The 7,587-nt window shown below is 30.6% G+C and overlaps 1 long non-coding RNA gene across 1 annotated transcript; it reads left to right on the forward strand.

Moving 5' to 3' along the window:
* The first annotated feature begins 3,124 nt into the window (after positions 1-3,124).
* On the forward strand, positions 3,125-5,247 carry LOC118202427 (uncharacterized). The gene is made up of 2 exons (XR_004760391.2): positions 3,125-3,230; positions 4,859-5,247. It is a non-coding gene; the product is annotated as an uncharacterized LOC118202427 (long non-coding RNA).
* Positions 5,248-7,587: the final 2,340 nt, after the last annotated feature.

A 7,587-nucleotide genomic window follows, 5' to 3' on the forward strand; every position in this document is an offset into this window, starting at 1 on the left:
AAAAAAAATATAAATAAATAATAAAATTTTGATCCTGTAAAGTATTATTTATAAATATAATTTTTTTTAAAAATAGATTCTTAATTTTTAGAGTCCTATTGAATTTTTCAACATTTCAGTCCAAAAGTCTTTTTGTTTGAGAGTTCACATAATCATAATTCTTCAGGGAAGGTTCTTGTTATCGCAGAATATCACAAAATAAACTTTTACATAATCATTACTTATAATTTAATGTAATGCACATAAATATTTATGATACTTATTTCTATACTGATAAATTATAATTTAACATGATAAATAATAGGATTAAGATTTTCAGAATTTATGGTTTCACCGTTATCTTTCATTTACAATTCCTGATTTTACCAAACTGGAAGCCTCGCAATACTTCTAAACAAACATATCCATCAATAGGGCTGTCCTCTTGAGCTAACCAGTGTGTTCTCTGCACTGGTGGCCCAGGGTGCCTAGGCAGTTACTTGAAAAGACCTCCGTTCCTTGCATTGTAACTGGCCTTTGAGAACTGCATTAATACATTCCATAATAAAAAAGTATAATAATAATAATAATAATATAAAAAATTTACATGCATTCATAAAATGAGAGCCTCCAACATTATCTTGCATGAAGAGGATAAAAGGAACAACTGTACAGAGGTAATTACACGCCTCTGTTGAAGGAACCAGTACACCCTCATCATACTATACTTAACACACAATAACCCATAAATTGTAACATGCATTTACCATAACTTCATATTACATATCTGTAATAATTTCACTTATTTTTTACACCTACTTCATTTTTAGAATAATTATAAAATTTGTATTCAAAATTCTCAACAAAATTTCAAAAACATAAAAACTTAACTTATCTTAATATCCTTCCCTATGAATAATTTAAATAGCTTAAAATTCGTTGCTTAATTTGCTCACACATAATTATGAAAAATTAATGAACAAGAATTTCAGATTTTCTCAAAACAAATTGCAAAAATTTTAACCAATGTTGAAATGAAAACTATAGAATTCGCAGCACATTAAATAATTTAGTTCCTGAGCTAAATTCACACGAATGTAATAATTTTTGAGCTGTTGAAAAAGCAGAAGTGCAAATAATTTTCTGTCGCAAACACTAACTCAGATCGACCTTGAACCCGCTGTAATGCTGAATTCCTAAACGTTAATTCACTGATGATTTCCTTTTCACTAGGCATTCGAACTTCTCAATTTATCGAGAGATTACTTTCAATCTGTAAACACTACGCGTGATTATTCTTTTAAAGCACTTACAAAACACCACAGCAGAAGAATGATCTGTTATTTTTAAACACTGAAAAAACTAATTTGATGATTCACCTCTTTCACATTATCTTGGATTTATCACAAAACGATGATTTGAAGAGCTGAATTAAATTTTTTATTGAGGTTTCAGGCTGCAGGAAACTATCCTTACCGGCTTAATTGTCATAATAAAAGCAAAGGAAAACGACGGAGCAGTGTAGATGCGTGCTTAGATCCATATTGAAGAAGAATTTTGATTGCGTAGTATGCTAGTAATGCTAACTTGGTAACATCTAAAGAACTTGGCAGTCGAGGCAGTTTTAATTCCATTTTTATTTCCAATTGATATTTGTGGCCACAATCACTTGGCACTCTAGTCGTGCCTTCCACAGAAGATTTACATTTTCGATATTGTTGGGATAGAAAGCAAGCCAGCGAAATCACATCTTAGCACAGTAGCGAGCAAAAGCTGAAGTGCGTCGCTATGCAAGATGGAAACACGCGAAGAGAAAAGTTTCGGTTTACAATTTGGTGATTGGTCGAGAGGGATCTGCATTATGGGTTAAGTAAGATCGCATGATTAATTTGAATGACGCAGTTTAGACTTAAGCGCTATTTTTAGGACAGACAGAGGAAGTTCTCAAATGAAATAGAAAATAATGGAAGTTATAGTGAATTAAGTTTAGAAGTTTGCCTTCATATTTTTTATCTTACATATATATATATATGACAATGCTTTTCTGCAATATATAATGAATATTAAATGATTTTATATATAAAGTGCGATATATTGTCATATATTGCACTTTCCACATAAAAATAATAATTTACCATTTTAGAGTCACTAATAAATCGAATAAAATTAGACGTTTAGTAAAAAATTCCAAACATGAAACTTGGAGTTTTCTTTAATTTTATACCTACTTGAAAAGCAAGATATAAGGTGGACCAAGATAAACCAAACCGGACATAGCAGAGGAGAAACTGAAAAAAATTAGTGTATTCGACGTAGCATCAAAAAATAACATTTCAAATTTAACGCAGCGAGCTATGACGTACATTGTCATGCATTTCACGCACTTGTATGATATCGCATTGAGTTCATATGTTCCCTCGCTTTTTTTTCGGTTTATCTTGGGCCACCCTGTATAATGAAATCAAAGCTTCTAAGCGACAAATTCGTGTGGAATCACGAGGAATAATCCTACATTTAATTCTGAACAATATTTCAAATTCAAATTTATATTGTACTTAAATTGGTAATAGTAAATTGTTAATATTTGTTTAAAAGGATGAGTACTGTACATAAAAATAATAACAATAGAAAACAGACATATGGATTTTATTCTTTAATCAATAATTACATAGGAGAATAGGCTGGAAAATATAATTAATATTAAGCCTATTTTAATCAATAATTATGACAAGCAATAATTATGAGATCAATAATTATGACAGCAATAAGCTGTCATAATTATTGATCTGTTTAAAAATTTTCTTCATACTATTTTGTTGTATGTATGACTAATATTTTTCGTTCAAACGGAACGGAGGAAGATATAAATCTTACGTTAAGAAAACTACTGTTAAAATACTTTAATATTTATATCTATGTATATTTCTATTATAATGTTGTATACACGAATAATTTCTGTTGATAGAAGTAGAACAGAAGATAAATATCTAAAGTTAAAAAGGTAGTGCTAAATGATTTATGCATTATAGAAACAAATATGCACATTTTTATGGCATTCTTATGAAATACCCATATTTCAGTTCCAGTTTAAGAGTAAGATAAGATACCAGCGGCTAATTTATTTCGACATTGTTCTCTATAAAAAGAACCTCTTGGTCTGCCACAATTCAGTTTCGATTTGAAAAGCAGTAAAACTTTATATTTTTGTACATTAGCTACCACAGGAGGCGTCCAACATGATCAAAATCACAGTGAGTATTATATGACATATTTATATGATTAAAAGAGCTTCGGAAACATTTTTAGCACAAATAAGTCTTTTTTAATGAAATAAATATTTTTTTATGTCTTTACGATTAAAACTAAGCAATGTAATTAGTTTGTTTCTTTCAAAATCATGAAGTTGTATTTACGAACTTTTCGGTTTTGTTAATCTCAATTTGTACGAAATGACAAAAGTCCTCATTAAAATTTACTGTAATGTAACTATTTTGAGAAAAACTCATTTCATTTATTGGGGGGAATGTTTTACTTTTTACTAAAATATCGGTAATTCTTCTTAGTTTTAAAACGTGACCCACCTTTTGTTGCAAAGTTAAGTAACTGAAAAATTTTTAAAGGTAACTGCTGCTCAATATGTTAATGGAAGTAAAATATGTATAAAGAAGATAAAAATTTAATCTTAGTTTTAGATCTGGTTATAAATAACTGGCTATAAGTGTTTGGCTTGTTTCATAGCATCCTCCAGTGAAAGAGATTAAGAATCCTATAGGCGCTTACAAAATTTTACTAATTGAAATCTCTCTTTCTAAAACTTGCCTTTCGCCTAATTAGCGTGCAGGCCACATTTTTTCTCTTTTTATCACCAGATAAAGATATGCAACTCAGACAGAAAAGAACACCCATGGGTGCTCTTGCACATCATGGTTCATCATTATATAATGATGAACCATGAACCATGGATATGATTTACACTAACCACGCTTTAGCTGCTTCAAATGCGCCATGATTGCATCTTCCTTGAAACATTTTTATTTTTTTCATACTCAAACATTATTTTTAACTTTGAACTTGAAGCTATGCTGTTCCTAAAATGAAGAGATTCTTGAATAGCTATTGTCAAGGAAGAAATGTCTATATAAATATTTATATATGCACATCCGGTCTCTTTTCCCTTAACATCTAAATTATTATTTATATGTATCTATATATGTGATATAAAGAATATCGAAAAATGTAACGGAAATTGTATTTTTAAGAAGAAAAAGTAAGAAAGAAAATTAACAAGTTTTGGAAATTTAATAAAGCAGCAGAAATATTTTTTTTTTCAGAAAATACCTTTTTTTTTGTAGAATAATTTGGAAGGATATTTCGTGCTGAACAATTTTAGAACGAAAATGATTATTCTCATTAAATCTGTTGCATTGAAATTTAAAACGAAATAAAAGTAGTTGAAAGACACATAAAAGTCTTTATAGAACTTTTTTAATCTTACGATAAATTTCATTTTTAACGAAAGGAAATAAGATGGAAGAATATTGTCTCGTTCAGAAAAAAGTAATTTATATAAACAAAGTTAAACAGCAATAGAAAAATTTAGAAATTAGTTTTGAAACAGAACATTATTTTCTGATATTCGAGTAAATGATCCGTTCATGATTATACTACTGTATATATCATTTCAGATTATGTATAATTACACATAATGTTTTATGAAAAATATTGGAGCATCTGAAGAGAAATTTGTTTAAGTCGTGTTGATAATTCAAAATCCCTACTACTGTAAAACACAAAGTATTAAATTTGCTAAGTTCATAATCAGTTTAAGATAACTTATATAACTTACTAAAATAAAGATGTTGTACATTTGTTTCCTTAGATTCTGATGATGATGTTTGGGATGGCACTTGCTGGAGATTTGTTGTTTGGAAATGATTTGTCGCTTCCAATACGTTCCCTTGGATTTTATGGATACCCAGTCCGAAATTTTGCACAGCCCATCTTTTCTTCTGGATTCAGAGATCTTTCTTCCGGATTCAGGGACATTTCTTCCGGATACAGAGATATTTCTTCGGGATCCTTTGGCTCATTAGGATTCTCAAGTCCTTTTAACAGAATTCTTATTTAAGACAAATTCACTAATAAAAGTTTGACAAAAACTGGCTGTAAGAAAACTGGCTGTTGCTTCTTTTATTTCTGGCTTACAGAAATATCATTGTAACTTTTGCATTCTTTTAACAAAATGAAATAAAATTTAACATGCAACAATTTATTGTCTTTCCCTTCTTTGCATATGTCTGTCAGTTAATTCACAGTTTACAGTAGTTTATTAAAACAAGTCGTCGTTTTTAAACTTTAAGAAATATTTTTTATAATGACGATATTTTAAAACTATACCTTCAATTTCCACAATGTTACGTTCAGATAACATATAAAGGAAAAATGTATAAAATTAGGCAATAAAACATATAAGTGTTTTCCAGATATAATTTCTTAGAAGACAATTTAACTTCGCAACTCAGTTATCGAAGTCATTTAATTATAAATGACTTCGATAACTGAGTGAGAAAATTTTAATTTTATTCAAAAGAAATTTAAAAAGTTAAAAATTCAGATTTAAACTACAGGGCACAATTCTACATATTCAACTGGAATTTAATATGATTGATTACTTTGCTAATATATTTCAACGATTTTAATTCGTTTATTATGTTATAGTGTTGCGAGGCCCCAACTTGTCAGCAACAGTGGTAGTGACTGCTATGAACTGTAAATTACACAAACTCGTAAGAAGGGTTTAAATCCCTTTTTATTCCACTTTAGAAATAACAGCTGCGTTCACTTGACGCTCACAAACTACGCCGACCCGGCGGTTTAACAAAACAGGAATGTGAAACAAAAAATAAATGACAGATTTGAATAAATAACGAGATCACTACCTACGAGGCTCTAAAATCGTAACTAACTTAACCGCGTTCTGAGATACAGCTGAGATTCAGCAAGCTTACTGATTAAGCAGTTGAAGATTCAACGAACTGCCGAAATAGGCACACAGGCCGAAACACGCGGTTTTTAAATTTCTACCTAGCAACCTTCACGCTCGCGATTCAAGAAGCACACATACAATCTCGTTTCCCTTCTATTTAAACTCAACTTACTTCTGATAAAATTTGAATATACTGCGCGTTCTACTACAATTTACATACTCTGGCATTGGCAATTCTAGGGGAAAGTAAAGGCTTGACAGGAAAGATAGCTTAAAATAAATGTTAGTTAAAATAAATATAAACCCTACAATGTTTTAATTTACATTAGAAATAAATACAAAGTACAATAACATTTCAAAGAGAATAAAAAAGAAATGGGAAGGAATTAAATAATAATTAAGTAAAATTATAATTTAAAAATTTGAAAATCTTAATTCGGAATGAAATTTCGAAAAGAAGGAGATGTAAAAGATCAGAAACATTTGACAGTGAAGAGGAAGACAGGTTCTTTAAAGTGTTCTGGAGTATTTTCGTATGCTGCCTGAAATGAACATACTCAAAAAAGAATACTATTAACACTTTCATCACTGCTACTGCAGCTGGACGAAGCATTTGGTCAAGTCCCGATAGATCAAGTCCCAATAGTTTTGTTTTAGACAACTCTTAAAATCGCTAAATCTAAACAAAATTTGAATTACTTTAAAATCTTTTCAAAAATGATTAACATTAATTCTATGAAAAACCTTTTTATCGATTTGAGGCAAGGTGTCCCAAATACAGAGAATATCATTTCGATGAGAGCGTTTCCAATCAGAAATTAAATTATAAGGTTTAAATCAGTATGAAGTTTCGTAGATAACTTGCTAAAACATCAACTGTCTCGTTTTAAAACTCTCATTTCATAGTATCCACAAACATAAGCGAAGTGAATGTCCATGTTAAGATTTTGGACGGTTTTAACAACAAGACTGATGTCATTAAATTTAGGGGCCCACCAGCGGCCGAGCGGTAAAGTCGCTGAACACTGGTAGTTCGGTGCGAGGTTCGAATCCCGCGAACGGGCTGGCTGCATGGGCGTTTTCGTGGTTTTCCCCATGTGTAACGTGTATACGAGCCAGTTTCCCTTAGAAAGTCCTCCACGAAGGCATCCCTCTCCTTAGGCAGATAGTCCTCGAGGCTTTGCCATAATCACACACACACACATTAAATTTATTTCGAAGAAGGAAACAAGAAAAATCATCGATACCCTCGCCGGAATTCGAACTACAGACGTTCCCATGCTAGCCAGATGTTCATGTGGTAAGGAAGGAGTAAATTCTTTTCCGTTTTTGCTGAGCCGCTAATTTCTGTAAAAACTGTGACAAGGAAATATAATCACTACCTATTAAAATGCCTGTTGATCTCAAACCAGTGTAAAAAAACTAAATCTGTTTCTCAGTGATGTTTAAGAATAACAATGGACTACTCACTTATTGTTTGAATTCGCTTTCTTTCAGGAAGAGAAACAAATAAACATGTTAATTCGATAAAAGTCTTTAATTATCATATTTGAAAGTGTAAGAAGCATAGCTTTAATTTACCATGAACTTAACACAATTTAAAACATACATATGTTTATTGA

The sequence above is a fragment of the Stegodyphus dumicola genome, chromosome 3 (assembly GCF_044657685.1).
Source record: "Stegodyphus dumicola isolate Sdum_Otavi_A_Nest chromosome 3, ASM4465768v1".
NCBI lineage: Eukaryota > Metazoa > Arthropoda > Arachnida > Araneae > Eresidae > Stegodyphus > Stegodyphus dumicola.